Raw genomic sequence first — 12,112 nt, 5'->3', positions numbered from 1 at the left:
GAAGTGTAGGGAAGGCCGCATCCCCACAATCCGGGACATAGCTTTGTAGGGAGGGTTTTTCACAGCCGTCCAGCAGAGCAGCATCGACAATGTCCTCAGTAGTTATCAGTTGAGTAGGTAGGAATACTTGTGATCGGTTAAACAAAATGGCGTCACCACTTTCCCTTCTGACTTTAGAGACATTGCACAGTGTCGCAGTAGTCTCAATGAGGGACACCAGGCATTCAAATCTAATGCCTATCTCAAATTCAGACTCCTGCCGACAAGTCTGTATAAACAAGCACATTGTCTCCTGATCCACAGCCATGTCTAACTTGCACTTCCTGGGCTACCTGGAGAGGGTATTATGAATTTTACAGTTAGGCCGCCGCCTAGAGCTACAACGATCCGGATCCGGGCTGGAGGATCATACACACAGGAGAAACATATATAATTTCCTTCAGCAGATCTTAGTCAAATGGCCCCTTGATCATAAAAGGTCTAAATCTTTTCTTATTGATGTCCTGAGGATTTTTTAAAAATATTCAGAGCCGAATCTCTGGAGTTACGCAACCATTTAGTTGCACTGCTGGCTCCACCACAACTGTGGAGATTTTGTTACCATGAAAGTAGCAAAACCTTTCTTCTCCAGAACTAACAGTGCTTCAGACACCTACTTAGGTATCTCTAGGGCACTGTTTTTTAAACCTGTCCTCCGGCCTTCCTAAAATACAGAAAATGTCTGAACTAGAGCACAGGTGAAATAATCAGCTGTTTAATAAACATGGTTATTTACCTGCTTTCACCAAAGGTAATCAAGAAAATCTGGGGAATTACACATATTTGATAATATAAGTAAATTGGAACATTTTTGCATGCTTTCCCCAGAGCCAATTGAGGTTCTGTAGTAACTTTAAAGTGCACCAGGGAGGGGGCTAGTTGGTGACCTTATACATCAGCCTACCACTCAAGGGAGGTGCTCAAGTATAGTAGAGGGGTCTATACAGTATTGGTGTCTATATTTTGAGAATATAGTGTCCCTGTGTGGAAGCTAAGAGTCCATTCAGAACCATGTAAACTATGAAAGATGTAGATGAGATCTTAATGCAGGAAGATACTCCAAGTTGTCAGTTTCTATGAAGGCAGGTATATTGGGCTCATTTGAAATGACGAGAGCTTAAAGGGACAGTCTAGTCAAAATTAAACTTTTATGATTCGGATTTGTATGCAAATTTACAATTTACTTTTATCATCAAATTTGCTTTGTTCTCTTGGAATTCGTTGTTGAAAGCTAAACCTAGGTAGGCTCATATGCTAATTTCTAAGCCCTTGAAGGGCACTTCTTATCTCAGTGCATTTTGACAGTTTTTCACAGCTAGACTTCGTTGGTTCATGTGTGCCATATAGATGACATTGTTCTCACTCCTGTGGCGTTATTGATGAGTCAGCACTGATTAGCTAAAATACAAGTCTGTCAAAATAACTGAAATAATGGGGCAGTCTGCAGAGGCTTAGATATAAGGTAATCACAAAGGTAAAAACATGTTGGTTATGCAAAATGGGCAATAAAGGGATTATCTATTTTTGTAAACCATAAAAATTCTGGAGTAGACTGTCCCTTTAATTTAACAATGGCTAAGCAAATGCTCGTCCTGAGTCACAGTGAGTAAAGCAGAACTTATGCATTAAACTAAACAGCCTGCTTGGATCTTTTGGCAGCCAGCCTTTGGTGTAAGATATAGGCCTTTATAATATATAATAAATCATCGGACATAATGAGGGAGGAGAGCCCCAGTGTCCTAGGCCTCCACAGTGTGAGGTACAGTTGATGTGAGGCAAACCTGTTATATGGCTGGTTAAACAACTTTCCACTTTACCTCTATGATTTAATTTGCTTTATTCTCTTGGTATCCTTTTCACAATGTACAAAAAAAGTAAAAATTATGTATATTAATCCCAAATCTTATCAATACTTAAAGTCTTCAATAGTTAAATGGTTGCATATAAACTCCAGCTGGGAAGCTAGTAAGTATAAAGAAATGTGATTGCTGCAACGTTTCATAAAAGTGCACAGCCATGCTTTTAAGATGTCCCCATACATAAAATGATCTGTAATAGTTTTAGGAAAATGTTGTTATAGCGCGCTTTGCTGCTTTAAAAAATAGCTGCACTATTACAGGGCCAATATCCCCTTAATGACATGCAATATACAAGGTAGGTCAATATTGTTAAGGGTTTTCGTAATGACTGAAAAAAGCGATATGGTTCCTGTATAAATAAGAGCATATCATTATCATAAAGTGACAAATGATAATTAGCCAGATGTTCCAGTGCTAAGTCAAGTAATAGAGGTGACAGTGGGCACCCTTGTCTAGTGCCCCTCCCCAATGGACCTCTTACTGTGTTAAGACTGCTTATAAACAGAGAAGCAGTAGGTTTTGAATATATATTCTGAACACGTTTGAACTAAACCTTGAATATTAAACAATTGTGATTTTATTAAATGTGGTTCATTCTACCCAGTCAATTTCTTTTTCTGCATCAAGAGCCAGGATGCAGCCACTAGGCAGAGGTGCATAAATAAAAGAAGCAGCCTCTTTTTGCTCAACATGTGTCTTTCACAGAGAAGAACTTTCCTGAAGCATATCAGTCTGATCCTGACTTAATAGTACAATCCCTCTCTGAACGAGAGAAACCGCAAAACCCCAAACGTACATTTTGGCCTATTGTGGGCCTCGTCAGTGAGGTGCAGCCATATCCCTCTAGGTACACAGAAAGGCACATGTTGAGCAAAAAGAGGCTGCTTCTTGGGTGGTAACTAGCCATAGAACAAGCTATTATGCTATTGTTCGTTCCCAGGTTGAGCGCTTCTCTATTTTTATTTATGCAAATTGTGACACTTAGGGAAGTCTCCCTAAGTGTGATGCGGGAAACCAGGCGTGGACCCGTTGCTCAGTGTGCCTAGAGGGATATGGCTGCACCTTACTGACGAGGCCCACAGTAGGCCGAAACGTACATCTGGGGTTTTGTTTTTTCTCTCGTTCAGAGAGAGATTGTACTGTTAAGTCAGGATCAGACTGATATGCTTCAGGAAAGTTCTTCTCTGTGAAAGGCACATGTTGAGCAAAAAGAGACTGCTTCTTGGGTGGTAACTAGCTATAGAACTAGCTATTATGCGATTGTTCGTTCCCAGGTTGAGCGCTTCTCTCTTTTTATTTATGCAAATTATGACACTTAGCGAAGTCTCCCTAAGTGTGATGCGGGAAACCAGACGTGGACCCGTTGCTCAGTGTGCCTAGAGGGATATGGCTGCACCTCACTGGCGAGGCCCCACAGTAGGCTGAAACGTATGTCTGTGGTTTTGCTGTTTCTCTCGTTCAGAGAGGGATTGCCTGGTATTTTGGGGCTGGACTGTACTGTTAAGTCAGGATCAGACTGATATGCTTCAGGAAAGTTATTCTCTGTGAAAGGCACATGTTGAGCAAAAAGAGGCTGCTTCTTGAGTGGTAACTAGCCATAGAAAAAGCTATTATGCTATTGTTCGTTCCCAGGTTGAGCGCTTCTCTCTTTTTATTTGTGTTATTTACTATTCAGGCTGCCCACCCTTCTGAATTATTTCCCGGTTTGAGCATAAGCATTATTACTGATAATATACTTAAAGTTTTACTTTTTGTTCTAATAAGCAATTTAAGAGTCTACTAAAATATGAGGGTTATAAAATCTTTTTGCATTTTATTATATTCTGCAGTTAAATAATTAGGACCTGCATCATCATACATTGATATTTTATCAGTAACTTTCCTCTGATGTAATGAGTTGTATATTTCTAACCTTTGTCCCTCTATAATTTTATAGAGATATATATTGTTTCCATTTTTTTGTTGTGATTTCCATATTAATGTCTTGGTTAGAGTAGAGTCCCATAAAATAGTCTGTACATTTTATCTATATCTGTTTTATTAGCTTATCTTTTTTTTATATAAAAATTGCTGTTATATAATTTGACTTTTGATGAATTTATATAGTTGTCTATCAATATTTCCATCTTAATATGAGGAGAGTCCACGGCTTCATTCCTTACTTGTGGGAAATACTGAACCTTACCACCAGGAGAAGGCAAAGACACCCCAGCCAAAGGCTTAAATACCTTCCCTACTCCCCTCACCCCCCCAGTCATTCTTTGCCTTTCATCACAGGAGATTATTCGCTTGAATGCCAAGACATCAGGCCTTTCTGTTCTGGCCCCAAGGGCTCTGTGGTTGAATTTGTGGTCTGTTGACATGACATCCAAATCTAGATTACTTTCCCTTCCATTTAAGGGGAATGGTTCTTTTCGGTCCAGGTCTGGACTCCATCATATCTACGGTCACGGGGGGGCAAAGGCGCCTTTCTACCGCAGGATAAGAAGAATAAGCCTAAGGGTCCTAATTTTTGTCCCTTTCGTTCGGACAAGTCACAACGACAGCAGCCTGCCGCGAAGCCCGAGCTGTCCAAGGGATCTTTGAAATCATGTCAGTCTTGGAATAAAAACAAGCAGAGCAAGAAGTCCGGCATGAAGAAAATCGGCATGAAGGGGCGCCCCCGATCCGTCTCCAGATCTTGTAGGGGGCAGATAATCTCTTTTCGCGGAAGCTTGCATGAGAGTAGTGCAGGATCCTTGGGTTATGGAGGTCATTGCCCAGGGTTACAGGATATGTTTCAAAACTCACCCTCCCAGGGGCAGATTCCTCTTGTCAAATCTATCATTAAAATCAGAGAAACGAGATGCATTTCTAGAGTGCGTGAAGGATCTCTCTTCTCTAGGAGTGATTGTACCAGTACCTCTAGCAGAAAGAGGTCTAGGGTACTATTCAAACCTTTTCTTGGTCCCAAAGAAGGAGGGCACGCTTCACCCAATTCTAGACCTAAAGTGCTTAAAAAGTTTCTGTCCCATCGTTCAAGATAGAGACAATAAGGTCTATTCTGCCCCTTGTTCAAGAGGGACAGTTCATGACTACGATAGACTTGAAGGACGCTTACCTTCATGTGCCGATAAACAGGGATCACTTAAAGTTCCTAAGATTCGCTTTTCTGGATCAGCACTTCCAATTTGTTACTCTTCCCTTTGGTCTGGCTACTGCTCCAAGAGTCTTTACGAAGGTTCTGGGAGCTCTGCTTGCGGTGGCGAGATCCAGAGGTATTGCAGTAGCGCCTTATCTGGATATCCTGGTCCAGGCTCCGTACTGCAGGCTGGCAGAAGACCATTCCAGATCTCTGCTACTTTTTCTTCGATCTCATGGATGGAAGATAAACTCAGGAAAGAGTTATCTGGTTCCCAGTACCAGAGTGGAGTCCCTATGCACGATAATAGACTCCATATCCATGAAGATATTCTTGACAGACCAGACAAAATTGCCTCCAGCTGCCTTGCCCTTCAGACCTCCTCAAGGCCGTCTATGGCCCAGTGTATAGAGGTGATTGGACTCATGGTATCCAGTATAGATATCATTCCATTTGCCAATTTCCATCTCAGACCTCTTCAATTGTGCATGCTGAGGCAATGGAAAGGCGATCACTCAGATCTATCCCAACAGATTTATCTGGACAACCGGTCAAGGGAATCCCTCTCTTTGTGGCTCTGCCCAGATCAGCTGTCCCAGGGTACATCCTTCCTACGGACGTGAGCCTCTCAGGATGGAGAGCTGTTTGGGGTGCCAGGAAGGCCCAGGGCAGGTGGAATCGGGAGGAGTTGCTTCTTCCGATCAACATCCTGGAACTTTGAGCGATCATCAACGTTTTGAGGGCTTGGCCCCTCCTGGGTTCGTCCCAGTTCATCCGATTCCAGTTGGACAACATTACCTCAGTGGCTTACATCAACCATCAGGGGGGAACGAGGAGTGTCTCGGATTCTGGAGTGGGCGGAGACCCACAACTGCTCGCTGTCAGCAATCCACATCCCAGGTGTGGACAACTGGGATGCGGACTTTCTCAGCAGAGAATTGTTTCATCCGGGGGAATGGTCTCTTCACCCCGAAGTGTTTGCAGAGATTTGCAACAGATGGGGGACACCAGAGATAGATCTCATGGCATCCAGACTCAACTTCAAGCTTCCCAGATATGGGTCGCGGTCCAGGGATCCTCAGGCAGAACTGATAGATGCCTTAGCAGTTCCTTGGGGGTTCAACCTAGTCTACATATTTCCACCGTTACCGCTTCTACCTTGTGTAGTGGCCCGCATCAAGCAGGAGCAAGCATCGACTATTCTGATTGCTCCGTCGTGGCCGCTGAGGATGTGGTTTGCGGATCTGGTGGGGATGTCATCGTCTCCTTCATGGAGGTTTCCCTTTTGCAGGGATCTGCTGGCACAGGGCCCCTTTGTGCATCAAAATCTAGATTCTCTGAGGCTGACTGCGTGGAGATTGAACGTTTAGTCTTAGCCAGGAGAGGGTTTTCTGAGAGTGTGATTGATACTCTCATTTAAGCCAGGAAGCCGGTCACCTGACGCATCTATCATAAGGTGTGGAGGACCTACTTACTCTGGAGTGACTCTCGTGGGTATCCCTGGCATAAGGTCAAGGTATCCAGGATCCTTTTCTTCCTCCAGGATGGTTTGGAGAAGGGACTTGCCGCAAGTTCCTTAAAGGGACAGATTTCGGCTCTATCTGTTTTGTTACACAAGAAGCTCGCTGAGCTTCCTGATATTCAGTCTTTTGTTCAGGCTCTATCCAGGATCAGGCCTGTATTTAGACATTCTGCTTCTCCTTGGAGTTTGAATCTGGTTCTTAGGGTTTTGCAGAGGACTCAGTTTGAGCCTATGCATTCTCTTGACATTAAAATTCTGTCTTGGAAGGTTCTTTTTCTCTTGGCTATTGCTTCGGCTCGCAGAGTCTCTGAGTTGGCGACTTTGCAATGTGAGCCTCCTTACCTGGTTTTTCATGTTGATAAGGCTGTCCTTCGCACTTGGTTGGGTTTTCTCCCTAAGGTTGTCTGATCGCAACATCAATCAGGAGATTGTAGTTCCTTCCTTGTGTCCTAACCCTTCTTCTTCGAAAGGAGCGGTTACTTCATAACTTGGATGTGGTTCGAGCTTTGAAGTTCTATCTTCAGGCTACAAAGAATTTCAGACAGACTTCTACATTGTTTGTTGTCTATTCGGGGAAGTGCAAAGGGCAAAAGGCTTCTTCTACTTCCCTATCTTTTTGGCTGAGGAGCATGATTCGCTTGGCTTATGAGACAGCGGGACATAAGCCTCCTCAGAGGATTACGGCTCACTCAACTAGAGCTTGGGCCTTCAAGAATGAGGCCTCTATGGAGCAGATTTGTAAGGTGGCTACCTGGTCCTCCTTACATACATTTTTTTTTTATTATTTTTTTTTTTTAGCTAACTTCCTTTTTATTGTTTTGTAAAAATATTTTTGCACCATGTTTAAGCCATGTAAAACAAGTCCCACTCTCCACTTTGCACCAAATTTTTCAACCACTTTTGATTGGAATATGCATAATCACATGATTTATGAAATCAGCCAATCTGATTAAAATATACATTTTTTTTTTTTATTTTTTTTTAACAGTTCTCTTTTATTGAGGTTGAAAACAGGATACAACATACATGCTATGTTTCAAAAAATGCGCAAATACAGAAGAGAAAAAAAGATCATATCAAATATACCGGTACTTTTGAGGGTATAGAGTCATATCCATTGTATCAGAGAAAAATTTAAACATACATAAGAGAGACCTCACATTTTCAAATTTTGTTTTGCTTTGAAGCGTTCTGTATCATAGGCAGTATAAACTAAAAATCATGTTATTAAGATATTTGGTGATAACAAATAATAATAAAGATATAGCTTTGCATATAGTGAGACTAAGAAAACATGTAAACACTGAATACAGGTTAGAATGGTCTATAATATAAGTACATGTATCAAGATAGGATAAGGGAAACTACTTATAGTGGAGAGTTGTAGCTAGAACCTGATGGGACAAACCAGGTTTGAGTTTATAAGATTATATGAATACGGAAACTTAGTAAATGCCAACTTATCAGACATTGATTGGGTTGGTATTAAAATCGTATGCATTTGTCGTGGCTGCATAGCAGTTATAAATATAGTATTGGCAACATGCCTAAAGCTTTAACGTAAAATAAAAACATTGCTTGTACAGGTTGATTTGCATTGCGATGTAAAACTATGTCTGTAACTTCCATTGAGCCATACATTTTTAAAGTATAGGCATCACGCTGCCCCGGCCGATGGCAGCAGTGTGTCATGACTAGAAGCTACACCAAAACTCAAGGAATATGTATAAGGCATAGAAATCACCTTTTAAACTGAGAGATAAATAAGGAGGTGGTAGTCTAGCTTTACTTTTGTAGACATGGAAGTATTATATAGATAATATAACGTTTAAATTCTATTTATATCGTGTTGGGTGCAAATAAACAGTAAGGGGCCTGTAAATATAAAGCAGTAAACAAATATGAGCAGGGATTTATGCAGTGCTTAGATCTTAAGATTGTTAATATGTTACCCTAACATAGTAGTATCTGACTGCAAGCGACAACCAGACAACTTTAAAAAGGCATTACTACAAACGGTTTCAACATAAAACTGTAAGAAAGAGGCTAAAAAACATACTTTGTGAGAAAATAACTTGTTATCGCTCTGTATAAGTAATAACCTATGTTAATTTAACTGTGAGCATTGAAAACGTACAATTAGTATACCATCCGAAGTAGGCACAAACAACATAATATTTGATCAAGAGTTCTATGCAGTAGAGTGTCCTCCGTACTCATTTCCACATTTTGTGGGCAGTAAAGCAATTCTGAGAGTCCACTACTCACCACCCTGTACTGGTCAGATTTTAACCCACACCACGTCTCAGAAAATAGATATGAGCTTCAGAGTATAGCAGGCAAAAACATATACTGGTAGCAGATAATCCGTACTGAGAGATATTTCTCCAGTAGTTAGGGACTGTCTGCGAGTAACTCCAACTATAGGTAGAAATCAAAGCTTGCTTTTTACTTGTTATAGGTTTCTTCTTGTTGCCTTTCTGTTTCAATTGAGATCCAAAGCTCTGCGTGATTGAAGTGGCTGGCTTTGAGGTAAGGTACAGGATTCTGTGGTTTGGCTGGTAAGAGAGACTAAATTGTGCCTTGCAAGCTGGCTGTGGGCCATCTAGGGGTTGAGGGGCTGTAGTAACTAAGTTTCCTTGATGCACAGGCTTGAATCTTCACAGGCTCTCTCACCTCTAAATAGTTGCCCAATATACCTGTCTCTTGCTGTACCTTAATAGAAGAAGTTATCGTTTCTGTGACAGTTTCTAAGGTAGTTGCGGTCTTGCCAGCTACAGTTCCATCTCGCTGTTGTGCTATGCTATAGCTATTTCCCCAAGCTGCCGCCAGGTCTCTTTCAAGTGTTGAAAAGTGCGCCATAAGTATATCACTGATCGCCTCCATTGGATTACGTTCGTAGGGCTCCATTTTATAAATGCGTGATGTAGTTACTCTGTTATATACAGATGGGTAAGATATCAGTGTAGTTTCTCTATTTAATGTCAGTATTGTGTTACTGCTTAGTAACCCGGTTTCCCGGGGAGAGTTGTATGCAGTAGCTGTTTCTCCACAGATCGTAGACCACGCTAGAGACCAAGTAGGTCAGATTACATTGAGGAGGCCTAATTTTAGGAGATGGCGACTCCCACCTCGCGTAGCAAACAGTTTTCCTGTTAGCTCCTTAAGGTAAACCTGGGTATTTCTGTAATATACAGGAATTTTGTGAAGGCTTAGGCGACCTTTCAGTTGAGATACGATAGGGTTACATTCTGAAGTGGTGTGTACATTTGCTATGCAGAGTCACCGAAGGACATAGGCTGTAGACGTGATCCCAAAAGCACCGTCATGAATTATTGCTAATCAAGGGATTATTTGAGATCGTAGGCACATTAGAGCGTAATTGAAGCCTGAATATAGCAATTAATCTCCAATATTAGGTTTTGGATTCAGGAGCTCAGGACGAACACGTCTTGCCTCTTCAGCTACTAGCTCTGCCCTCCCTTACATACTTTTTTAAAGTTTTACAAATTTGACGTTTTTGCTTCGGCTGAAGCAGCTTTTGGGAGAAAGGTTTTGCAGGCTGTGGTGCCCTCAGAATAGGTTCCGCCTCTCTTTCAGTGTCCTCTAGAGATTGGGTATTTGTTTCCCACAAGTAATGAATAAAGCCATGGACTCACCTCATTTTAAGATGGAAAACATAAATTATGCTTATCTGATAATTTAATTTCCATCTGTATGAGGAGAGTCCACGGCTCCCGCCCAGTTCTCCGTTGGGCGGACCTAAATTTATTTTGTTTTCTTCCGGCGCCATTTATACCCTGATATTTCTCCTACTGTTCCTTGTTCCCTCGGCAGAATGACTGGGGGATGATGGGAGTGGGGGAGGTATTTAAGCCTTTGGCTGGAGTGTCTTTGCCTCCTCCTGGTGGCCAGTTTCTGTATTCCCACAAGTAATGAATGAAGCCGTGGACTCTCCTCATACAGATGGAAATGAAATTATTAGGTAAGCATAATTTATGTTTTTTGGGTCTGTGCTTTAAAGGTACAGTGTACACCAATTGTCTTAACTGCATGTAATAGACTCTACTATAAAGAAGAATATGCACAGATACAGGGAGTGCAGAATTATTAGGCAAGTTGTATTTTTGAGGATTAATTTTATTATTGAACAACAACCATGTTCTCAATGAACCCAAAAAACTCATTAATATCAAAGCTGAATAGTTTTGGAAGTAGTTTTTAGTTTGTTTTTAGTTATAGCTATTTTAGGGGGATATCTGTGTGTGCAGGTGACTATTACTGTGCATAATTATTAGGCAACTTAACAAAAAACAAATATATACCCATTTCAATTATTTATTTTTACCAGTGAAACCAATATAACATCTCAACATTCACAAATATACATTTCTGACATTCAAAAACAAAACAAAAACAAATCAGTGACCAATATAGCCACCTTTCTTTGCAAGGACACTCAAAAGCCTGCCATCCATGGATTCTGTCAGTGTTTTGATCTGTTCACCATCAACATTGCGTGCAGCAGCAACCACAACCTCCCAGACACTGTTCAGAGAGGTGTACTGTTTTCCCTCCTTGTAAATCTCACATTTGATGATGGACCACAGGTTCTCAATGGGGTTCAGATCAGGTGAACAAGGAGGCCATGTCATTAGATTTTCTTCTTTTATACCCTTTCTTGCCAGCCACGCTGTGGAGTACTTGGACGCGTGTGAAGGAGCATTGTCCTGCATGAAAATCATGTTTTTCTTGAAGGATGCAGACTTCTTCCTGTACCACTGCTTGAAGAAGGTGTCTTCCAGAAACTGGCAGTAGGACTGGGAGTTGAGCTTGACTCCATCCTCAACCCGAAAAGGCCCCACAAGCTCATCTTTGATGATACCAGCCCAAACCAGTACTCCACCTCCACCTTGCTGTCGTTTGAGTCGGACTGGAGCTCTCTGCCCTTTACCAATCCAGCCACGGGCCCATCCATCTGGCCCATCAAGACTCACTCTCATTTCATCAGTCCATAAAACCTTAGAAAAATCAGTCTTGAGATATTTCTTGGCCCTGTCTTGACGTTTCAGCTTGTGTGTCTTGTTCAGTGGTGGTCGTCTTTCAGCCTTTCTTACCTTGGCCATGTCTCTGAGTATTGCACACCTTGTGCTTTTGGGCACTCCAGTGATGTTGCAGCTCTGAAATATGGCCAAACTGGTGGCAAGTGGCATCTTGGCAGCTGCACGCTTGACTTTTCTCAGTTCATGGGCAGTTATTTTGCACCTTGGTTTTTCCACACGCTTCTTGCGACCCTGTTGACTATTTTGAATGAAACGCTTGATTGTTCGATGATCACGCTTCAGAAGCTTTGCAATTTTAAGAGTGCTGCATCCCTCTGCAAGATATCTCACTATTTTTGACTTATCTGAGCCTGTCAAGTCCTTCTTTTGACCCATTTTGCCAAAGGAAAGGAAGTTGCCTAATAATTATGCACACCTGATATAGGGTGTTGATGTCATTAGACCACACCCCTTCTCATTACAGAGATGCACATCACCTAATATGCTTAATTGGTAGTAGGCTTTCGAG

The 12,112-nt window shown here is 41.8% G+C and overlaps 1 protein-coding gene across 1 annotated transcript in view; it reads left to right on the top strand.

The window, feature by feature from the left end:
* SLC26A5 (solute carrier family 26 member 5) overlaps nucleotides 1-12,112 on the top strand; it is a 328,189-nt gene that overhangs the window by 173,021 nt on the left and 143,056 nt on the right. The window lies entirely within an intron of this gene.

Source organism: Bombina bombina, chromosome 6, assembly GCF_027579735.1.
Source record: "Bombina bombina isolate aBomBom1 chromosome 6, aBomBom1.pri, whole genome shotgun sequence".
NCBI classification, from domain to species: Eukaryota; Metazoa; Chordata; class Amphibia; order Anura; family Bombinatoridae; genus Bombina; species Bombina bombina.
This window is presented reverse-complemented; position numbering and strand designations above follow the sequence as displayed.